This window comes from Molossus molossus, unplaced genomic scaffold, assembly GCF_014108415.1.
Source record: "Molossus molossus isolate mMolMol1 unplaced genomic scaffold, mMolMol1.p scaffold_m16_p_12, whole genome shotgun sequence".
Taxonomy (NCBI): domain Eukaryota; kingdom Metazoa; phylum Chordata; class Mammalia; order Chiroptera; family Molossidae; genus Molossus; species Molossus molossus.
The window spans coordinates 70,338,198-70,363,140 of NW_023425347.1; positions in this window are offsets into that span (position 1 = coordinate 70,338,198).

Sequence of the window (24,943 nt, forward strand, 5' to 3'; positions counted from 1 at the left end):
AGGGAGTTTGGCATGCCACAAGCTGGGTGGGTTTTACTGATTTAACAAAAAGATTCTGATGGTGCCACCGTCTAGACAGGCACTATGTGGAAATAATTCAGGGCCTCCCTCTTCATCCTGCTCCTAGAGCTTCCCCACCCATTGCCCCAGGGCTGAGGCTGACACCTTCAAAGGGCTTAAGAAGAAAGCGTCCCCAGACTGGCTGGGGACCCGCCCCCAATAGACTTTCCTGGACTGCTGGGCCCTGGAGGAGGCAGCGGTGCATTTCGGCATGTGTTTGTATGTTTATGCGAATTCATTATTCTGTGAGGTACATGTACATGAGTAGTTACATTATATACTCCTATATTTGTGTGTGACACGTGTCTACACGTTTAAATATGCAATATGTGAATTTAGACCGGTAACGATGTAAATTGTATGGGGGGGGCGGGGGGATTGGGGAGACATTTCTAAATTGAACCGAGGTGGTGGTAGGCAAGGGATGAGTTAACTTGGGTACTTGGGAAAACCGGATGTTCTCGGGGCTTCAGGCAGGCCTGGAAACTCCTAGACCACCGGATCCCAGCCGTCTGTGCGGAAAGATCTGGGAAGTGAGGGTCCGTGGTTCCCCTAGAGTCCCAGGGTAGGCCCCAGCCCTGCCATTTCTGGGCTCTGGACTAGGTTTCGAGTAGTAATGGACTGGGCCAAACCCAGTCCTCCCATTCCGCCCCACCCCCACCCTTGCACACGTCTGAAAGGGAACTCGCAGCCTCCTCGCCGCTTCCTGCGCGAGAGGGGAGGGCGCAGGTGCCCCCGTGGGGCAGGAGATACCCTTGAATTGCAGAACGCCGGGCTGCCACCGTAGAAGCTTGCCCAGGACACTTGAGACCGTGTTCCGCCACGATCCTTCCCCGGGGCCCACTCTCCTCCGAGTCCTGGTTCGGGGTAGGGGGCGCGGGTCCAACTCCTCATCCCCGGCCCGCTCCCGCCCGGGCGGCTGGCACTCCCTCCGGCAGTGACTAGGTGGTGGGCGGCTTAGAGCTAATTCGAGAGTTAATGGCCGCGGCCGGGCCCCCCGCGGCCCCCTCCACCCCCACCCCCGGGCAGGGCCGCGGGCCGCCCGCATCTGCGCGGTCCACGGCGATTCATCATCTTGATCCATGGCGCGCGCTGACGGCGGCCCCGGCCGCGCTGACAAGACTAACAAAGCAATTTGCCACGAGCCATCTCCTGGACAGGTTATTAGCGCGGCCGCCTCTTAAAGAGCCCTCCCCTCGCCCCAACCCCAGTGCGGGGCAGCTACCTGCTCTGTCCCCTCCCTCGGACTACTACTGCCCCACACCACTCAGAGATACCCCGCGTGTCGCTGGCGCTTTCTGACCACCTCAAAGTATCCCCACACCTATACCCCGTTCTTTGCCCAGAGAATTCCTTCCTCCCCTAGCTGGGGTGGCTACCTGTTCAGCCCCTCCCTCCAGTGCACTCCTGTACCCACCAGCCCCTAAATGTCCCACCCGCTCCTGGCCCCTTTCCACCATCTCTCAGCCTGTCCCCCAGTACTACCTAATTTATCCCTTACCTTCTTACTTCCAGCAGGTCCCCTTACTTCTACTCCCCACCCTTCTCACCTCCATACCCACCCCCTTGCCATCAAGGACTGGAAACCTTGTTTATGTCCAGCTTTGGGGGTAGGGGGTTCTCCTACAGTGCCTTTGAGCAGCCCAAGTTTCCACTTTGGCCCCTAGGTGACCTTACTATAAAAGGGAGGGTGGCCCAAGGTCAGCTGGGTGGTTATGGAGGTGGGAGGACACTCTGGCTTCTCCAAGGGTGATGTGACATGGTGAATTGGTGGACTCTCTCTGAGGAAAGGCTATGAATGCCAGGGGAAAGGGTGGACCCTGTCCAAAGGGACGCTCGGAGAAATGCAGGGATTTGTTCAGGGCCACACAGCAGGTCAGGACAGAGGAGGGACTGGAACCAGGTGTGACTTCCCAGGCCTGGTCTTATCCCTGGCTGCACCCCAGCCTCCCACCAAGCACTGAGGGGTGGGGAGAGCTATATGTGCAAGGGGGTGTGTTTGGCTGGATCTCTCTCTCTCTCTCTTCCTCCATATATATAGATAGTAAGGGAGAAGAGAGTGGCACACATTCAGATCTCCAAAAGCAAAGTAACTATTTGGTCATTTCTGACAGAAGTCTATTTTTTGAGAGAATTCGCTGGGTAGTGTGGATGTGGTCTGGTTCTTTAGATACATGGCAGGTCTGTGTGTGAAGGGCCTGACTGTGCACTAGGTGAGCTCCCGAGTGTGTATCTGGGTGCATGAATAAAGCCAAGTGTTGCACTGTGTGTACTTGCACAGATGAAGTGGGAGGGCAGGGAAGCGTCTAGTGTCTCTCTCTGAATATATGTGCAGGTTACTACATGTACATGTGCATTGGGGGCTAAGTGTGTCCCTCTGTGTGTACAGGAGGCCTGGGAGGGGCCAGCATGTGGCACATGTGTGAATGTGTCTGTGCTCACCCAGGGTAACTGGGATTCAAAACAGGAAGGAGCTCCCACCCCCTTGCTCACTCTTCTCTTAGATCCAGACTGAACATTCCCAAACTGCTATCCTCCAAGCTGGGTGGCGGGAGAGACATGGTCCTGCTCTGAGAGCCTGGGGGAGTGCCTTCTGAGGGAGCTGGATATAGGAGGGGGCACTGTCTGCAGGGCAGGCGGTTTTGAGCCTCCACCTCTGCCGGGACCCAGGTTGGTGATAAGAGCCCAGGTAGGAGCAGGGGAATGGACCATGTGCCAGGAACCTGGCTTTTTTCTTTTCCTCTGGTCAAACAGGCCCTGTCTTCACCCGCGGGGAGGCCCAGCTCTTTCGCTGCCTGTGCCACCACTGCGTCCCTGACGTGAAATATGGGGGGCGCAGGCCGCGCTGGGGAGATTTGTCATCTGTGCTCAGCGGGTGACTCTATCTGCAGACTATTAGAGTATAAAATATATTTTACAAGAGTTTTAGCTACAGGTGACTTGCTCTTTATTACTAGATGTGGGCAAAATCAATACTTCTGTAACTAAAAGATCATTTATTTTGCTTTTTGAAACATTTTTCAACAGGGGCACTGGCTAAGCTTGCAAAGCTATGATTAAGAGTTATGGCGGCGCCTGTTTCCCTTAACCCTTTAAGTACCGCAGCTCAGGCCCTCCTAGCACTGGTACCTGCTTGTGGAAAGCCAGACACACAGACACACATCCCAATTGCAACAAACACTAACCGAAGTGTGCAGACCCCCATTCTGATAAAGCCATCATGCAGGTACACAGATTCTCATACATGTATTCATACAGTGTCCCAAGTACTCATAGAAATATAGCAGCATACACACTCCTCCCCAACCAGAAACCCACAAATCAAATGCGCATGGGCATGAGTGCAAGATACATGAAAGCCACCAGCATACATTTCTACACCCAAATATCTTTCACCCCATGCCTTCACACACGTGTACACCTTGACACTGAGATGTGCACAGTCATATTGTGCTAAATTCTGACTCTAGGTCAATGGCCAGCCAACTGTGGGGATCCTGAACTGGGTTGAAAGATGCTGAGAGGGTCTCGTGAATGTAGCTATGGCCACTACTGAGCAAAGAATGGAGAGAACCAAGGGATGTCAGGGCCCATAGATGGGATCTGTGGAAACTGGGCCCTACTCTGGTCAGTACTCAGCTCTCCTCAAGCCCTTATCCCTATGACAGCTCTGTCCCTTTTCTATCAACTAAAGTAGGGGATGGTCTTTCTGGAAGCCAACCATGTAGGAAAGCTGTGAGTGAGTCATTTAACTGTCCCAAGACTGCTCTTTGGTGACCACCCCTGGCCTGGGTGGGTTCAGAATGATTAAGTGGCCACACACAAGTCCTAGAATGGCATTACTTAAGGAGCCTGGAGGTGTCCTCTAGCCATTATCCGATTCAGCAAATCAGCTTAGCCAGTTGTTATTTATCTCAGGGTTGGGGAGAAACGTGGAGGAAACTGTGACTTAACCCACCACAGGTGAAGCTCTGATGGTAAGACTCCAAACATGAGACTAGCCAAGTGTATCAGTTATCATTTGCTGCTTAACAAATTACCCCTAAACTTAAATGGCTTAAACCAAACATTTATTATACCGGAGTTTCTTTTTTTTTTTTTTTTTATATACCGGAGTTTCTGAGGGTGAGGAATCCAGGAGCAGTTTAGCTGGTTCTGGCCTGGGGTCCATCATGGGTTGCAGTTACATTGGTTAGAACTACATTATCTGTGATTGAGTTTGGAGGGTCCTCTCCCAAGAAAGCTCATTCACATGGCTGACAGTTGGTGCTGGCTGTCCGCTGGGGAGCCTCAGTTCTCCTCCATGTGGCCTTGTCAGCAGGATGGCCTGGTCTTCATCATACAGTGGCTGAGATCCGAGAGAGAGAGGAAAGCCGGAGAGAGAGAGAGAGAGAGAGAGAGAGAGAGAGAGAGAGAGAGAGAGAAGAGGTCAAAATAAAAGCTATAGTCTTTGTACAGCCTAACCTCAAAAGTAACATCCCATCACTTCTGGTATGCTCTTGTCATTATGATCAAGTCACTAAGTCCAATCCACATTCAAAAGGGAAATTAAGCTCCACCACTCAAAAGAAATGTCAAAGAATTTGTGGACATATTTTATTTTAATTTTTTATTATTTTTTTTATCCTCACCCAAGGATATGTTATCTTCAGATAGAGTGGGAGGAAGGAAGAGAGAGAAAGAAACATCAACGTGAGAGGGACACATCGACTGGTTGCCTCTTGCATGACCAGGGCCGGACAAACCAAGGTATGTGCCCTTGACCAGAATCAAACTCGAGACTCTTTGGTCCATGGACCAATGCTCTAACCACTGAGCAAACCAGCCAGGGCTGTGCACATATTTTAAAACTATCACAATTAGTCAAGGGGACACTTTTATTCTACCCAGGGTCTGCAAAATAATAGGTACCTCTTAATGACTCCAAATCCCAAGAAAACCATGGAGCATCTGGAAGTGGGGAGGGGATGGCCAGGTGATGCTGGAGAGAGGCAACCCTTGCTGAGGACCACAGTATAGAAGTATAACACGCTCGGTAATTAAATGCATGGGCCCTGGACCTAGACTGCCTGGGTTCAAATCCAGACTCTGCCACTGAATTGCTGTGTGACCTTGAGTAAGTCACTTAACCTCTTTGCCTCAGTTTTTTAATTCATTAATAAAGGGAAATAACAGTACCAACTGCTTAGGGTTGTATGAAGATTAAATGAGTTGACATTTAGCATAGTGCCTGGTATGTAGTGAATGCCATGTAAGTATCAGCTAATAAACATTATCAATTCCTACCTCATATTGGCAGCCCCTTCCTGTAGACACTTTCTCACGAGGGATTTATTGAGCACCTGTGATATTCCTCAAGCTAACCCCATATACCCACCACCACCACCCCCACAGGCTGGGACCAAGCAGGCAGGCTGGGCTCCATGAGCTCCATTTGACCCTGCCAGCCCAGCACTGCCTTTGTGGCCTCTCTGGGAATGTTGTGCAATATGTTGGCCACAAACATTTTATGAGCAAAAGGACAAAAAGAAATTTTTCTCTATCGACCGCAGTCAGGTCTGCTCCCTCCCCCTCCTCTTCGGAAGTCTCTTTGGTGATGAGAGGGACAAGGCGGGGACTCTGTGTAGACTGCCCTCTGAGCAGAGTCCCTGAGAGCAGGAGCAGCCTGGTCTCAAGGCCTCTTCCCTCAACCTCCCCAGTGCCAGACCTGCAACAATTACCCCATGCAGAGGAGTAGGCAGACCTGGATGCATAGGACCTAAGACCTGCAGTCCCTTGGGGCAGACATCCTGGTCTAGGAGTCCCAAGTCATTTCACCCAAACATCAAATAAAGAGAAAACTAAGGTATTTTTTTTAAATGTTTTTATTGATTTTTTTTTTTTTAGAGGGAGAGAGAGATAGAAACATTGATGTGAGAGGGAAACATCAATCGTATGCCTCCTGCACACCGCAGCTGGGGATTGAGCCCAAAACCCTGGCATGTGCCCTGACCAGAAATCAACCATGGACCTCTCAGTCCATGGAATGACACTCAATCCACTGAGCCAGGCAAAACTTTGGTTTTTGTGGAGTGTTGTTCATAAAGCTACATCTATTAAAGTTGAAGCTCTGTCCTCTCTATTCTAGGATTATGTCCTTTTAACCTTTTTGACACTAACATATCCTCGCTTTTATGAAATGATGTCAAACGCAGTTGGTAGTTTTCCCCCAGTACTCTTATATGGCAAAATTAGTAGCTGGCAAATTTATGCTGGAACCCACATTTTAAAAATCTCATTGTCTTCTATGCGGGAAACACAAAACCATCCCCACCTTATCAATTGTACCTGCTGATCTCTGGCCTGGGCTCAGTCACAGGGTGAAAAAGGGAGCTCACCACATTCCTGCCCCAGCTCTGCCAGCAACGTGGTGGGACTCAGGACAGGCCATCTTCTCTCCCCAGCCCTGGTTGGTCCCATCTGCTCAATGAGCAGACTGAACAGATGCTCTTTTTCTTTCTATGATCTAGACCTGCTCTGGCTTCCACCCTAGGACCTCTCCCTCCCAGCTCTCCCTGCCTTACTCCCCCACCCATCCCCACCCTGAGATGACCTCAAGTAGGTGTTGATATGCTGGGGGTGGCAAGCTAGGCCTGGGATTCACCTCTAACTGGCCTTAAATGCCTCCTCACCAGGCTCCATTAGAGACATAGTCTAAGCTGGGGGCAGGGAGATGGGAGGGGTCTTGGGCCTTTGGCCAGGGGGACCTTCATGATGTACTAAGGAAGGAGAGAAGTATTTGTCTACTCTGAGTTCTTGGGACCCCCTCCTGCCCTGCCCCCAAGGCTTGGCTGAGCACAAGGGGCCCCTTTGTGGGGCCTAATCTCAAAGCACTGAGGCTTTAGCGACCTTCAGGGATGAAAGCTCCAGGAGCTGGCGGCTGGGAGGTAGTGTGGGGGCAGCCCCACTAATCCCTGTGCTTTCGCCAAACAAAGCTGCCAGGAGGGGCTGGCTCCCGGGAGATGATCCAGAGAACCAATTCCTGGAGCCTAACCCACTCTGACAGCCTGAAAAGGAGACGCTCACTGCCCATCCAGTGGCCCCAGTTCAGCCATAGGGGATGAAGGAAGCCTGGCCTGGGACCTTGGGCCCTTCCTCCTGGCCACCCAGGGACACCTCGTCCTGTCCATGGGGATGTGTTTCACTACTTCCTTTCTCCCCATGTTCAGCTCCACTGGAGCCCTAGCTCCTCAGCCCCAAATATTTCAGTCTTGATACCCTAGTTCCCCAACACCTTGCTTCTTAACTTGCATCCCCTAAGTTCCCCAATATCTCAAATTCTCAGCCCCCCAATATCCTAATCCTCAGTATCCCAGACCCGAATCCTTTAGCTCCCAATCTTCTGTCTCCTAATTTCTCACCCCCAGTCCCAACTCCCAGACTCCCAAGCCCTCGGCTTCCCAATTTCCACTCTCCAGATTCTCAGCCCCAATCCTTAACTCCCCAGTCTCCCAGGCCCCCAGCGCCAACCCCCAGCCCCACCTCCAGCCTCCACAGAACACCAACAACTCCTGTCCTCCCAGCCCTTCCCCTCCCAGTCTGACCTGAAACTTCTCATCCACAGGTTACATCTGGCTGTCTCTGCCCCATTCTACTCCATCTGAGCAGGCTGCCCAGCAACGCTCTGCCCAGACCTATACTCAGCTTGGCTATGGAGAAGACTGGGGAGGAAAATGATTCTGACTTAATCCTGAGTAAAACCGCACCTCCCACCGGAGACACCCTCCAGCTACACCCTCCAGCTGTGATCACCCTGGAATCCTGATGCTTCATCCCAGTCTCACAGGTAAGCACATCCTCATAGCCAGAGGAAGGGCAGGGGACCCTGCTGGGCTCATTGGTCTGAGAAAAGCAGCCCAGAGGGTTAGCTTCCTCGGGGAGGGGGAGGGCAGCAAGGCTGAGACCCCAGATGCAGAAATCTCCACCAGACCCAGAGACAACCAGATGCCAGGTGGGGTCACCCAGGCCAGCAGAGGCCACTAAGGAGCCAGGATAGCTTTGGGCCCACAGGGGAGGAGTATGGCAGGGCAAGAGGGTTAGATTCCCAGGAGAGGGGTGGGGGCCAGGCTAGCCCAGAGCATTTTCCCACCATAGCCTCTGCTGTCTCCACTCCACTAATCTGATTACGATATTTACCAACCTCCCATGGCCTGCTTGGGGGAGAGGGGGGTGTTACACTGAGGATCTCAGTTCCAGTTCCCAATATAACTGGAGGCCCAGAAAGGTATTTATGGGCCCTGAAATGACTGTACTAGGCCATCCCTCCTGCCTGCCCCAGGTCTCAGGCTATCTGAAAGACCCCTCCCCAGCCTTCTTCAGGAAATCTGTCCTGCCACCTTCTGTCTCCAGATGCCTGGGTTCTCTCCAAGCCACTTCTGGGCCCCTTATGCTGTCCCATCCCAGCTATAACTATGATATTATTCAAGTCTGGAGTAGTGCCTTCATTCCTAAGGATAAAATATTTAATGATGAGCTTTTAGGCCCTGAGGACAAAGAGGGCGGTGGTGCAGGCCCAAGGAGCTACTCCATCTAGTTGAGGTCAATGTCACACACTCTTGCTTTGACCTCACACCCAGGCTCAGGCTCAGACCTTCTGTATGTGTGTGTGTGTGCATGTGTGTGTGTGTTGGGGTGGGGGCTGCAGCATCTGTCTCAGAGTTTATTAAGAAAAGAACAACAACAACAAAAAGAACAAAACAAACCTCTCTCTCTCCCATGCACACACTACTTATTAACATGTTACAGACACAATCACACTGTCACCCAGGAAAGGGCCACCCCACTCGGCCCCCTCCCTCCCCTCTGTACCACTGAGCACCAGACAGATCTGGGGATGCCATTACCTTGCCCCCTGGTGTAGGTGTGACAGTCCATTGGAGGGAGGACACTGCCTATGGATAAGAGGGGAGAACTCTTCATGGGGCTGGACAGAACACTCTCACTCCTTATCTCCCCCAGTGGGATTATTTTAGAGGCAGAATACCAGGCTCCTGAGGACCCTCTAGGTTCCCACCCAGAATGTACTCAAGATTCTGTGGGTTATTCCAATTATGGGTAATTCCAGCCTTGGTTCCCGAGACTAGAGAAAGGATTGAGCTCCCCCTGCTGTCTGACCTCCAGAACTGCGTCTCTACTCAGGGTGCCCTGGCCAGGATCTTTATGTACCCCTAATCACACAAGGCCTCTTCCTCTCAACTCCCACCTCCGGATGCCCTTGGTTGGATCAAAGAACCCATTCTGCCTTGGAGTCCCAACTGCCCACTGGCAGCTGACTGGAGAAGGGGGTGTCCTGGTTGGGACAGTTGTAGGCTTGATGGAGTATCACAGGCTGAATCTTGGCTTTTTAGTCTGCAAGGGGCTGAGCAGCAGGAGAGACTAACACAGAAAACTGGCAAAGAGAAGGGAAGACTGTAACCCAGAGACTGGAGAGGAGGGGCCAGGAGATAGGAATCTGATGGGAAGGAGAGAGGGGACAGTCAAAGGGGCACAGGTGGGAGGACATGGTGAACAGTACAGGTGAGGTGGGCACAGATGATGAGGAGAAAGATGTGCACAGGTGAGGACACAGGTGAACTGGGGAAGAGCAATAGGGGCAGGGAAGGTACAGAGTGAACAGAGGACACCAAGGGGCTCATGAGCAGGATTCGGTGCCCCCTGTCGCCTACCATCCACTGATGCACACCCAGACCTAAGTGTCCAGCCAGCCCTGTGACTGATGTCCAGGACCCTGTTAGGGCATTGAGGGCAAGCACTCCGCAGAGACAAATAGCTTGGACTTCTCTGTCCTCTGGATTATGGCGCATGGTGGGCAGTGGCAGAACAGACTGAGTTCATTGCTGTGGTCAGAGGCCCAGACCTGGGGTGGGGGGTGCTGTAGCTCTCAGTCAAGCCTTGGGCTCCTCTCCTTTGCACATCTGTCTGGCCCAGGGGTTCTCACTCAGGCAGGCCCAGCCACTCTCTCCTGTTGTGAAGCCCAGAAGGGAATCCCATCCTGCTGGGCTGGAGTCCAGAGTTCTCAGGCTCTTAGCCTGCATGGGTGGAGGAGGTATTAATCAGACCATACTTACAGATTATCTAGTCCCAAATTCATGATTTCTGTCTCCCAAAGCACTTTCCTGCCCAGACTCCTGAGGGGAAAAAATATAGCTTCATTATCTTTTTTTCTTAGCAAGGGCCTTTTGGGGGGAAGCAGGGAGACAGGCTAGAGGGAGTGGTAAGGAACCCTCCCATGGCACCCAGCAGACAAGCTGGGCTAGGACCTATACTCATCCAGAGCTCTGCCCACTAACTCCCCTGCCTCTTCAGGGTCCTGTGGAGGCCTATCTATCTGCCCTCCCCCACCCCCAGCCTCTTAGACCCTTTCCACACAAACATTATACAAAGGCCAGAAGGCCTGTGGTTGTGAGGAGGGGTGAGGTCCTGGGTAAGCAGACTTGAAATGGCCCTCTGTCTCCAAATCCTATGAGGTGGTCTTGGTGGTGGGCAAGTTCTCCTAAGGGGTCTCAGGGCCCTGGCACCAGGAAAGGCCAATCAGGTCTCCAAATAAGGAAGCACTAAGCAATGAAACAAGTGGCTTTGGTGGTGCTGAGATTCTCGTGCCTGCCAGAGTTCAAGAAGATGCTAGAGAAGGAGGCTGGATGGGATGCTCCTTAAGGATCGATCCTTTCAGACCTGGAGTCCCAGGCCGCTCCCAGATAAGAATGAGAAAACTCACCCACCCTCAGACTAACCTCTTGCTCCCTACTCCTCTTTCTCCCCAGACACATGGTCAAAAGGAAGTGTCTGAGTGGCCTCATTTCTCCAACTTTCTTCCCCCCCACCCCCAGGTTTCCCAAGGGAGCCTGTTGTTTGGGTTTAAAGATGGCCCAGCCACCCCCCTCCAGCCACCCCTCCTCCCTAGGCCTCTAAGCCTCGCCTGGCTGAGCGGGGATGGTGATGCCAAGGGGCTGGGGAGGGGACTCATCAGCAATTGCAACGCTGCTAATAGACCCTCAGCGGCCACATCCTATTACCGTGCAGCCCCTCCTTAGCCCCCCCAGCCTGGCCGGCCTGCGCCTCTCCGCGGCCCCGGGGACCAGGCATCAGATTGGAGTCAAGATTCCAAGAGTGTCATTTGCTGCTGTTGATGGTGCTGATAATAGGGACAGGCTGGCGGGCGGGAAGCTGCGGCGCAGAGGCGGATTCTCTATTAAGGCTTCCCCCCTTAGCGCAGCAGCAGACGGGAGGCAGGCCAGAGCTGGCACCGGGCAGGAGAGCAAGGCCCAGAGAGTTCCATAATGTGGGGCTTGCCCCTGCTGCTGTCTGCTGCATTCGTGCAGGCCAGGCTCTGGCAGAGACCTGGAGGACGGGTAGTGATGGAGTCAGAGGATGCCAAATCCCAGGGGTGCAGGGGTGGAGGACAAATGGGAAGTACCAGCTCACCCCTTTGCCACTCTGTGCCATGCCAAGAGCCTGCCTGTTTCCATCCCACTTCACTGCCTGGGACCGAAAGCCCCGGCTGCTGACCAAAAAGGGAGGTCCTTGCTCTTCTACCTGCCTTCAGAGCAGAACCCTACAGAAGGCCAGGAACCCTCACCCCTGCCCATAAAAACCTGGCAGAGCCTGCCTCTCGGTAGGCACAAGGCCTGCTGAGATCGAGGCCAGTGGACACTCATAGGGCAGGACTTCCCTGCCCCTGTGCTCCTTCAGGACCACCACCGCTGCTGCCATCCCTCCGCTCTGTTATCACCACCATCACTGCTCAGGCCCCCTCCATCACCAGCCTCCACAGTACACAGCACTCACTGTCCCCAGCCCCATCAGTATCACCACTCAGCACATGGTCAAGAACACAGGCTCTGGGGCACCTCCAACTACGAGAGTGTTATTTTCTATCACATATTGCAACCCCTCTGTGCCTGAGTTTCGTCATCTTAAAATGGGGATAATATTAGCTAACTCATAAGGTTAAAATAATTAAACAAGCCCGGCCAGTGTGGCTCAGTGGTTTAGCGTCGACCCATGCACCAAGAAGTCACTGGTTTGATTCCCAGTCAGGGCACATGCTCAGGTTGGGCCCAATCCCCAGTGGGGGCATGCAGGAGGCGGCCAGTAGATGTTCTCTCTCATCATTGTTTCTATCTCTCTCTCCCTCTCCCTTTCTCTCTCTCTAAAAGCAATAAAGAAAAAAATGATTAAACAAGTTACTACATATGAAGTGCTTAGAATAGTGCAGGGCATACAGTTAGTGCTCCATAAATTGTACCCTTACTATTATAATCCCTATTCTCACCATCAACTTCACCATCACCAGCTCCACCCTCATCATCACCTCCTCCAGGGCCTTCCTTAATAGTAATAGCCATTATCACTTACATAGGATTCACCAGATGACAGGAACTGTTCTAAGTATTTTACATATACTTACTCACTTAACCCTTTTGACAACTCTATGAGGTAGGCACTATTATTAATCCTATTTGACAGATAATGAAACTGAGGCACAGAAAAGTTAAATAACTTGCCTAAGGTCATACAGCTAACCAATGTCAGACCACCAGAAGTCAAATCCAGGCCAAATTCTTCTTTGCCTACAGTATTGCCACCTTTTGACTATTGCCATCATTTCCCCATCACCTCCACCACTATCAACACCCCAGCTCTCTCCCTACCTCCATTAGCATATTAGCACCAGCACCACCTCCATGGCTCTCTCCGGCTCCATGATCACCATCCTCATCGTGCCATTCTCAACCACCATCAGAGTCTCAGCACTGTTTCTCACAGTTCACCCAGAACAGATGATTGCTTCTGTCTTCCTAGGCCCTGTGTTCTGAGAGGTGTGAATGTTCCCTGTGATACAGGCCTGTTCATGTGGCTAGATCTGGAAAGGATAGAAAGAGAAATTTTAATTACTACAGAGCTATTCAGGTGCCAGCTAGAATTTCAGGTTGGCTGGAGCCTGCAAGATGTGCTTTTCAAAGCTGACTTCTCAATTCCCCCCCAGGAAGCCCAGAATGGTTTAAATACCCTTTTAGCATTCCCAGAGCTTCTGATGTGGAAAGATACCTTCTATCTCACAAATAGCTGAGGTGAGGACAGATTTGTCAACACAGACACAATCCCCCCATTTGGCTACTAAGAAATCTGTCTTCTCAACCTACCCAAAGCCTTAAGGGTTGGGACACAGCCTCATTCCTCTTCTTGTTCCACTTCTTTTCCGGTACACCAATGAATAAATGGACAGATGAGCTCTAGCTGGGGCTGGAAGGGGAGGGAGGGTCTTGCTGTCCATGGTACTGAGACAGCCTTGCTCTTTCGGGACCCACAAGTTCCCTCTTGTCCTTTACAGGTAAGAACTAGTCTTCAGTTTTTCCAGTGCCCATCACAACTTGCCACCCCCATCACTGTTCGCAAAGCCCACTATCATTCGCAGAGTCTGTCCCTATTTACAAGGCTCATTATTGTTTGCTGAGTCTATCATTGTTTGCAGAGCCTTAAATTATGTGCCAAGCTCATCAGAGTTTGCAGAGTCCATTACCATCTGCAGAGCACATCTTATCACTAGTTTCTGAGCCTGTCACTGTTACAGATCCCATAATAATTTGCAGAGTATGTTACTACAGTACTTTCAGAGCCCAAGACTTCACAAAGACCATCTCTATTTGCAGAGCCAAACCCTACATTTAGATTTCATCATGGTTTACAGAGCCTGTCACCATTTGCAGAGCCAGGATCAAGGCACATTTAGGGTGTTCAAGCAGTTCTTATTATCCCCCCTTTCCAAGCATAGAGATGAAGAAATACAGGAGGGGATGGAGCCAGAAAGGAAAAGAACAAAAGAGAAATCTGCATCTGTTCAACAAAACTTCTATGGGCCTAGGCCTGTGTTGAGCTCTGCAAACAAATAAATGGGGAAATGCAATAAAAGTGACTTTCAGTACTTGGGTCAGGCTCTGTATTAGGTGTTTTACAGTTATGGTCTCATTTTATCTTCCCCACAATCCTGAGAGATAGGGATTGATCCTATCCTCATTTTACAGATGAGGAGGATATCCCTGGCTGGGAGAGATAAAAATAATAATAATCTTACTCATCATCATAGAACTTGTTAAGAACAGATCCAGAACTTGAACCTAGGTTTCTTTGACTCCAAAATCTATGTCTATTGCTTCTCATGGGGTAAAAATGGAGGAAAGGGGAGGTGGGAAGGTACAGAGAGATGACTACCTGTCTAAATAGACATGAAGTTCTGCCCTTGAAACAATCTAAAGTCTTTGAAAGCTTTCAGAGTGCCTCTGGCCTGACCCAGACTGAGTCCAAGTGCAGGCTCTGGAGGATAAAGCCCACCAGAGGGGACACTGAGCATCCAGGACGCGCTGTCTCCCAGCCTGGGATAGGCCAACTTCCCCTCTCCATTCAGCTGTGCGCTACCGTGGCCTTCAAACCTGAGCATAAAAACCTCATAGAGCCACATAGAAACTTATCAAGACTGAAAGACAAGCCTGGAGGCAGAGACAGACTGTGCAATACTAGGATACAGAGACAAAGAGAGACAAGCAAGGGACAGAGACAGAGATACAGAGGCAGACAGAGACATGGATTCAGAGGCCCATGGAGAGACAGAGTCAGACATGGGGAGACAGAGATAGAAATAGAGGTACAGAGAGACCAAGAGCAGCACAGGCAGGAAATAGAAGCTGGAAGGGCATGAGGTAGAAGAGGACTCTCTGGCATGGCAGGGAAGCACCTGTTCAGGCCCAACTCAAAAGATCCACAGTACTGGGCAAAGGTGGGGGAGGTTCTTACTGAAGAAGCCAAAGCAGCCCTTCCCAGGATGCTCTAGGTGCCCTATAAAAGAGTCTGCTGGGCACACTTCCTTTTCTGGGTAAGAATATGCACACCGCCCAAGTCCAGGGCTTAAGCTCATCTCTGTCCCTCTACCTACTTTGGAGGTGACTCAGGAGATCATCACCTTGAGTTCAAGTGGGCTCTAGGCCTGGAATTTGGTAGAGTCTGAATGCCTTCCCTGGGCTCGACGCTTTAGGCCTCTCCTCAATCACCAGCTTCCCCAAGCCACCCTAAATAAGCAGGCAATTTTCATAGAACAGCATGCTTGCTGTGCAAACCTGGCAGGGTCTCCAGCCCTCCTTCCCTCCTGTCAGCCACCCCTGTAGCCCCCTCCCCTGTATGGAAATCCTCTGATTCCCACCACCATGTCTTGCCCCCCACCCCCACCCCAGGCTAGATAATTGGATGACTTTCTTGAAAAGATCCCTGTTGGTTTCCAGCTGTGTCCATAGTACAAAGTAAACAGGAGACCCCTGGGAGCCCAGCACACAGTAGGTGCCATCAATTATGGGGTTACTGTGGGCAGGGACCCTTCACTCTTTATTGGTCCCCACCCCTACCCCAAGGGCCAGTGCAGAATATGTCCAAACTAGAGAACGCAGGTTGGACTTTGTCTCTTCACCTGGTCAAGAGGAGAAAGAGGGAAGCAAGGAGGGCCAGGCAGACCTGGAGTCTCACTTCAATCTGGACCCCCCTTGCCTCTGCCCCCAGCCACAGGTGGGTCATGGGCTTCTCTCCAAGAAGGTAATGGCTTTTGGCCTAAAACAACTGAGCCACTGAGCCTTTTCAGATTGGCCTCTCCTCTCCCCACCCACTCCTCATACACACATACTTGGGGGCTGGAGGACTGGGGTAGAAGGGTGGGAGGGGAGTTCAGGTCCCCCTCTCCTGAGGGCAGGCTGCCCAGACTAACTACCCAACCCCTCTGTGCTCTCCTAGGTAATAAGCCTGAATGGGGCAGGGGAAATTATAGGGGCTCCCAAAGGTCTCCCTTCTCCCCAGGCCCCCTCCTTTGGGGGATGGGGTGTCAAGATATCATTAGCTGTTGGATTCTTTCTGTGGTCTGCCTAGAAAGACTAGTTTTCTGAACTAATAATAATAGTAACAACAGTAGAAGTTCCCACAGCTTGAGCACCTACTATCTGCTACATGCTTCATTTCCTTTGTATAGATCCTATGAGGAAGGTATTATTTTATCCCCATTTTAAAGATGAGGCCTGATGTATACTGAGGCTAAGTATCTTGTCCAAGAATTCACATCTATTAAGTGGGACAGCAGGATTTGGATGAGAGCAGGCTTCAGAAAAGAAGGGCCAAGCCCAGCAAAGACCACTGGGATGCCTCTGAGCCCCAACCTGGAGGCCCCCTGGGTGTTTGTAGGGAGATGCTTTTTTCAGTTCTCATTCCCTCTAGTCATGCAGGCCTCCCCCTGTACTACGCCAAGGGGGGGCTCCTGCCTAGGGGGCCCTTCCTCACAGCCTGGCTGCAGATTGGGACCTGCAGCCAGCTAATCACATCTGCCCCACTGGTGGCTAGAGAATCCTCCCTGAGTGTCAAATCAGACCTGACTGCCCTATGGCAGCCAGGCACCTTGAAGAAGGCAGGCAAGGGACCAGGCCAACTGGCCTGTTGTTCTGTTCAGTGGATCAGAGATATCCAGGAAAGTATTTTCTTGAGGGTCTGACTGCCCCAGTTTCTTCCCCAAGGGATTCAGGACCAGAAAGGCTGGAGCAGGAAGGCCAATGAGGGAACCAGGCTCAGTCAGGGTCAGGGCTTGGACATGGTTACACAGGGAGGAGAATATCCCACCATCCCCAGCAGCCTGAAGTACCAGAGCATACCTTCAGCCTACCTTAAAACCCCACTCCTCACATTGACCAGGGGTCAGTCTGGACCACCTCAAGGTGGATCCCAGATTTGGAGGATAACTCTCACACATACCTTCTTCCCAGTGATAACAATAGTGAATGTGATGGACACAGTCACACATGTACACACAGCACAGAGGCTGGGGACAGTAGCTTGTGCTCTGCTTGCTAAAGACTCATTAACTCTGACTCCTCTTCCCCATTGATTGAGTCAGACATGGGGTTACTCTATCACTGCCTAGGGCATGGGGTGGGGTGCTCTCCATACCCCAACAATTTCCTTCTGCCACCCTGGCAGCAGCTGTGGGGACTGAGGAAGCGATTCCATTTAGTGTTGACTGTCTGTCTGTGCAAAGGATTGGCCTCTCTCAAAGGCGTGGCCTGTGAGTGTGTGTGTGTGTGTGTGTGTTAAGAGTGTGTATGTCCATGGGCACTTTGTGTGTCCAGGATGAATACCTTTCTGTGGTTAGTATATGCCCAGTTACTGTGTGGCCGTGATGTTTGTGTGAGGGATGTGAGGCTAGGGATACACATACCAATGACCACAAGCAAACACTGTCCAAAAGCATACATATTACTATGGATATACACAAAGACTGTGAACATGCACCAAGCATAAAACCATGTATGTTCCCTGGACACACACTGATCACACACACTGAACAGTTTATAGAGGAAAAGAGGCTGAGAGGCTTTCCTGACATCCTGCCTTGGGTTGGCTTATAGCTGGGTTCTGTGCCCTTTCCCTGGTTTGGTAAGGGGGAGCTACCATTCTCTCTCCCCATCCTCCTCCTGACTGCTATTCAGGAAAGCAGCAGCCCCAGCCAGAGTCACCAGGGGGACTCTGCCTATTTCCAGCCCAGTGCCATACCTCAGTTCCTCCCATCTGTCCTGAGAAGGCCCCTGACACAGAAGCCCAAGGGGAGGCCCAGACTCCAGAGATCTGGGCCATCCTGGTAGGCTCAAAAACACATACATGCTCAGAGACAGCATACACCTGTCTTCAGGGTCCTTCCTGGGGGGAGGGGCAGGGAGGTCTGTAAAAGAGCACAGGTGGGGGCTGTGCACCTGGCCATATGTCTGCATGGGCCATTGTGTGACTGACATCTAGTCCTATGTCCATGGGGGTTTCTGCTGCGATGCAGGGAGGCACCACATCTGAACACACTGTGTGTCTGTGAGAGTGTCTGTGCATGCTCCTGTGACCGTGAGCCCGGGTTTCCTGAGTGTGTGAGCAATTATGGTCTGGTTTATACGTGATGCTGACCGAGCCTGTGTGTATGTGCGCAAGCCTCCCTATGTGTTGCCTAGGGTTTTGTGGCTTGGGAGGGTGATTGTGAACCTGTGTGTGTGTGGGGGGGGGGGGGTGGTGCCTGGGTTATTGTCGGCCCTGGCGTGTGACACTTTTCCTGTGTGACTGTGGGCCTAGAAAAGTGCGGCTGCGATGTCTGTGGAATGGATTGGGACCCACCTTTGCCTTCTCTCCCGGCCCGACCGACTGTCCTGCATTCACCCAGCTGGGCGCCATGCGGGCCGCCCGCCCGGGGAGTCCCCGCCCCCTCCGCCAGAGTAAACTTTTCCCAAATCCCCGAGCCGCTTAGGGCGAAGCCGCCCCCGCGGCCTAATCCGCGCCCCCGGCGGATCTGCATAATCGGGTTAGCGGCCGCGCTCCCTCCCGCTCCCGCCGCCGCCGCCGCGCGCAATTCTCTCGCTGTCACTTAGGGAGGCTCAGCGCGATTTGCGGCCTAATCCCCCGGGATCGCTCGGCCGCCGCTCCCCGAGGGGCCGCCAGATTGTTCCCTTCATAATTGATTGACTCTATTTGCCGGATTGGGACTTCAAAGCGCCGGCGGCGCGGGGGCGCCTGGGAAGGGGCTGGGCCCGCGGCGGGTCGGCGGGAGCCTTCCACCCCGCAGCCCCGTCCTTGGGCCCCGGAGGCTGGGGCATCGCCCGTGATGATGATGGTGACGACGACGACGACGACGACGTAGACGACGCTACGGTGTTGATCATGTCATGACCGCCACCGTTGGCGAGGTCTGGGCCAGGCACGGCGCCCCGCGCTCCTCGAGTCCATGCTTCAGACCCCCTTAGAGCCTGCAGTGTTAATGTCCCCATTTTACAGGTAAGGAAACCGGTCAGAGGGATTTCTTCCTTCTCGGAGACACCTTCTACAGGTTCCGTGTTGTGTTGGGCTCTGGGAATCCGGCTGTGAGCCACACTGACCCTGTCTGTGCCTCCACTTGGAACTTTATTCTAGTGAAGGGGGCAGGTGGGCACACTGGAAACAAGTAAAGAAATACAAGAACAGAAAATAAGGTAAAGTGATGTAGCAGTGACTAGGGCCTGGTGAGATAAATTCAACTGAGTGGTTATTAAGGGCGTGGGGGGGCGGGCAGCTGAGCCTTGAGTGCTATGAAGGAACGTGCTCCTGGAAGAGCTGGGGGACAGACCCTGGGGCAGGGCAACGGCAGTGGAGCAGTGGAAGGCTCCTGGGCAGGGAAAGTAGGAAAGCTGAGGCAGAAACACAGGGCTGCCTGACTTCAAAGCCCAGAGGCGTATTTTGTTTACCATCTGCCCAGCCTAGACTGAGTCCCAACTTTTACACAGGCTGGGCCCTTAACAGAAATGTCCAGACAGTCACTGGCCCCGGATCTGTCCAGCTCCACTGCTGGCTGCTGGACTGGCCTATCAGTGCTAGTCTCTGTGTGGTTCCATATCCCACTGATCAGAGACTGCTTTCCTGGGCAGCCCTGCACCCAGAGCCTTCCTGGAGCTAGGGCCTGCTGCCTCCCCCTCTCCTGAGGGGGCAGGAGCAGGGGCGGTGCAGGGGCAGGGGGAGCTGGAGGGGCCCCACACCTCACCCAGCCACAGCCAAGCTCCCAGGAATCCCTGGCCAGGATTCTGGAATCCCCAGAAACGCTTAATTAATTCTTGATTACTCACTGTCTCTGCAGCTGCCATTAACCACCTCCCCAGCCTGGGCCCAGTTAGGCCACATAATTAAATTAGCCCAGGGAAAACACTTCCAGACAGGAGCATGCTACTCCGCTACTCCTGCTGGGTTTCCTAGAAGTTCTGGGGGCTGATGAGGAAAGGCTCAGAGACACCAAGGGGAGCATCCAGGGTCACACAGCAGATCTAGAACTGGGGCTCAAGGGTAACTCCCTGACATTTGTTCCGGCCCCCCTCCTTCCACCTCTCTTGAGACCTCTACTCTTCTCAGCACATATTTTAAACGTTAAATGCCTTTAAAGTGACGAGATTTGCTGCTGTCCTTAATTAAATTTATGCCGATTCACTGAGCTCTTGGAGGGATGGATTTGGGACATGGGAAGGGAGACTGGGATTTCTATGGGTTAAGATACAAGAGACAAGGGGTCTGCAGCAGTGGAGGCATTTCCCACCTTTAGGATCAAAGGGATAGGGCAGAGGGAGATGGGGCAACAGGGTGGTGGCAGGGGAGGAAGAAGGGGGGGGGCAATAGAGTACTGAGGCTTTGTGCACAGGAGTTCCCTTGGGGGAAGTTAGGGAATCACTTTCCCTTCACAAAAGAAACTAGAGACAGTCTGAGGCGGACCTATACACTAAGCCAAAGTAGAAGGGGCTGGAGAATTTGGGTCTATACAGAGTGAGGAGGCTCTTTGCTGGAGTCTCCACATTCCATGAGCCAAGCCTCCCTCCCCGCGTCCTTCCCTCCCTCTATCCTAGGAGATGCTGGCTGACAGGCATCCCTCCCCCTAGACCCAGCTCCTTGTCACTTCAGAAAATCAGAAATAAGCCTTAGTGATTAGAGGGAGAGGAGAGTGAGATGGGGCTTAGAGGCCCAGGCTCAGGGAGGTGTTAAGAGGCGAGTGGGACTCAGAGTATTGGGGGGGCAGGGTTAATAGCTTCTCTGGGTGTCCCTCCCCCCAGGACTGTAGTACCCAGGGGAGGAGGGAGAAGGAGAGGGATGATAAGATGTGGGGAAGAGAGCAGAAAGATGGTGTGGAAGGGGGGAAGGAAGCAGGAATGAAAAGAGAGCTGAAGGAGAGAGAGAGAATGGAATTGAGGAAGAGGAGGAAGTAAGAAATGAAGTAAATGAGAAGGGAAGGGAGAAAGCATGTGAGGAAAAAGAGAACTACAAGTTAAATAACAAGACGTCATTTTCCCTATTTGAAAAATATTTTTTAGAAGATAAAACCCAGTGTTGATGAGAGTAGGGGAAATGGAGACTAGGGAGTACAAGTCTCCTTGGAGGTTCTGGAGGGGAAGGGCATTTGGCAATAATTATCAAAATTTTAAATATGCATTTCAAAACAATTCCATTTCTAGGCATCTGTCCACAACAACACTTGTTTGCCTCTGTGCACAGCAGTATAAGGAGAGGTGGTTACTGCAATAACACTTGTCATTGCCAAGCATTGGAAACAATTCAATGTCCATCAAGAAAAGACTGACTAAATACAGTATGCTACAGCCATACCATGGAATACTATATACCCAGGAAGAAGGAGGAGATAGATCTGTGTGATGACATGGAAAGATGCAGCTCATACATTGTTCGGTGAATAGAGTAGGTCATTGAACAATATGAATAGTAGGGTCCCTATTTGAAATGTTTAAAAAAGCACTTTAAAACTGTGGGTTGTGTGTAAATGTATATAATGAGATGCCTGATCCTGGCTGGTGTGGCTCTGTCGCTTGAGCATCCTCCCATGCACTGAGAGGTCACCGTTTGATTCCTGGCCAGGGCACACGCCCAGGTTGCAGGCTTGATCCCTGGTAGGGATTGTGCAGGACGCAGCAGATTGATGTTTTGCTCTAACATTGATATTTCTCTCCTTCTCCTTTCCTCTCCCTAAAAATAAAAAATATTTTTTTAAAAAAGAAAATGTCTGTAAGGAAGGAGAACCCCTAATTACTGGCAATGGAACCAAAGGGCGGCAGGGGGTAGGGGATTTAGCTTTTCTCTTTGTATTTTTCTGCATTATGATTTTACAGTGAGTTTTTTCAAACCATGTATTAGTTATGTGCATTTAAGAAGAAGAATATTTTAAGAGGGACGAGGAAGGAATGAAGGGCAGGAGAAGAGTAAGAAGGAAGGAAAGAAGGTGGTGTAGGGCAGGAGGGAGAGCTGTGGGGAGCAGACTGGCTGGGACAGGAGGAGCCCTGCATGGTGGGAGGGGTTGACCCATAGGAAGGAGGGGGCTACCACCCAGGCAGTTCCCCAAAGTGCCCAAACACATTCCTTACCCCTGTCCACATCACAGAAAGTCTGGCTGAGGCCTGAGTAATTGAAGGCTAATTGGGTTTTAGTCTTGTTAATGCTCCTGTGAATGTTTGCATTGAGGAGAGGCAGTGGATCTGGATAAGTGACTCCCCCTGGTTCTCCAGGGGGAGGGAAGAGACACCAGGAGGAAGAGCTGTATGAATGATGAACAGGAATGGAGTGTGTTAGCCCACTCTGAGTATGGGTAGTGTGCATGGAAAAGCTGAGGAGTCCTTGCACTTGGCATTGGGGGGAGTGGAAGAGAGCCTGGCTGGTTCACAGGAGTTCCAGGGTCAAGCCTAGTGTGGGCAGGGTTCTGGCAGGCAGCAGGGAGACCAGGATAGAGGTCAGGACTGGTGACCCCAGTCCAAACCGAACAGACTGCAGGGTGGGGGTCTGGGCTCCAAAAGGAGTGGAAAGATAAGTCTGGCTACTAGGGATAGGCAAGGGGGTGGGCACCAGGGCCTCTGCCCACATTTAGGACCAAATTGTTGGTTCACACAGGGATAGTCCCTTTTATAACTATTTTCTGAGCTGGGCTGAAGTGTACTCTATAGCCTAGGCCCTTCAAACCCACTGGAGCATCCTGTACCTCCAGGGCCAGGTTTCAGCCCTCCCTCCCAAATTCCCCACCACCGAGTCCAGCTAGGAGCCATCCAGCAAGGAGGCAGCTTGCCCACTGGGCTGAGGTCTCTGAGTTTCCCCATTCTCCAACCAGTGGGCCTTGTTGGCTTCTGACTGTCAAACCTCATGGGGGCTCCGTGACTCTTGCATAAATGTGTTGGCAGCAGGGAAGGAGTCAGAGGAAGAATGGTTTCCATCGTTCTCCCTGAAGAGACCAGATGATGCCTAAGGAAGCACCATGAGGTGGAAGTCAGGCCCAGGCAGCCAAGGAAGAGAGAGGGAGGCCCTTGGAGAACATAAAAAGGTTTTGTTTTGCAGAGCTGCTGCTTGGGGGAGCTCAGTATACTACAGGAGGAACCCATAGTGAGGCCCTTCCACGGGTAATCCCCACCCTTCATAATCCTCTTCTCCAGGGGTCAGAAATACAGGATGTGCTTTTAAAGGATCAGCTGCACATTTGTTTTTTTCTCCTCCTCCTCAGGCCTGACTCGGGGACTCGGGCCCCTGTGACAAGGCAGGGAAACATTTAATGAGTTTGTATTCCCTGAGAGCACAGTGACTGACAGCCGCCCCGGGGGTCACCACTCTTCTTGTCCTAGAAGAGGATGCAGCAGCTGCTAGGCTCTGTGTGTGCGAGTGTGTGCATGCCTGTGCCCCCCACCACCACCATGTATGCACACCTGGGGCTGGGCTAGAGAGGGACTGGCCAGGAACACCCAGCCTGTGAACAGAAGCCACTGCAGTGGTTGGGGAATGGGGAAGGACTTGGGGAATCACTATCCTTTCTGATGGTACCTCTAGCCACACACCTCATCCCTCCTCAGGTCACCCTCCATATACTCAGCTTGGGCCAGGTTGGTGGGAGGGAGGCCTGAGGCTGCCCACAGTGGGGTTTGAAGGAATTGGGGGGCATGGTCGATGTGGAGGCCTGAGTCTGCATGGGTAATGAGGCCAGGGACTGGCTTGTCAATAGCATTTAAGTACTTTTCTCCCATTTTCAGGCCAGACTGAATTATTTATTCGTTTCTGGTCAATTGCTGGTAATGTCATTAGCATTTGTCTATCAAAGGGAACAGAGTGGGAGTGGTCCCCTTCAACTGACCCCCACATCCCAAACTGACTCTCAAAGGTCAAGCTGTCCAGTCCCCCTGCCCCTGCTCTCAAGTTATTCTAGGAACAGAATTTTGCAGAGGTCCTGCATCCAGAATGTCGTCTATCCCCACGTGCCACAGCTTAAGCCTAATGGATCTAAGGAGCCAAGTAGTAGGGTCCTTCCTATTATTCTCACACACCCCTGTCATTAACTTAGAAACCCAGTCCTTCCACATTTAGGCATCACACTGGCTGGCTGACCTCTTGAGAGTGAGCCACGACTGGCCAGGAAAGACCTGGATGGTAGAGTGGAGGACGCAGAGCAGGCAGTCCAGGTGGGTTTCTGCCTCTTCTTTTGGTCCAGAACCCAGTCTGCTTCCTCAGACTCAGCTCCTGATTTGGGGTTCTTCCTTCTCCCTCAGACTGGGCCCCCTAAGCAGAGTTCTGCTTCTCCTCTAAGACCAGACCCACAGGAAGTCATGTGCCTCCCCCACATCAGATTAAACTCTCCGACCAGGGTCCCTCTCTTTCTTTTTTTAAAAAAAGATTTCTTACTTTATTGATTTTAGAGAGAGAAGGAGAGAGAGAAACATTGATGAGAGAGAACTTCGATTGGCTGCCTCCTGCATGCCCCCAACTAGGGATTGGGCCCACAACCAGGCATGTGTCCTGACCAGGAATCGAACCGGCGACCTCTTTTTGTGTGTGTGTGTGTGTGGTACTTGCCCCTAGTGGAAACCAAACCCGGGACTCTCTGGTCCACAGACCTACGGTCAACTGCTGAGCCAAACTGGCCAGGGTGAACCAGCGACCTCTTGATGCATGGGTCGACACTCAACCACTGAGCAACACCGGCCGGGCATCCCTCTTTCTTCAATCAGCTCCCCAGATAGAAAGATCTGCCTCCTCTTTCCAGCCAGGATCCCAAACTGGGTCTCCAGGGCAGGCTCTCTCTCCCCACCCAGTCCACAGGACTGCCTACACCACTGACAATAGAGGGGCTCTGAGGATTAATCCCAGGGAAGGACTGCAGGTCCTCATGGGGCTGAGTTGGGCAACTAGGTCAAGAACTCCCAAATCCACGCCCTTCACCGATCAACCTAAGCTTCTATCCTTGACCTTGGGACTTAAAAGGGAAAGTGAAGGGTGAGACTTTTTGCAGAGACCAGGACAGGGTATG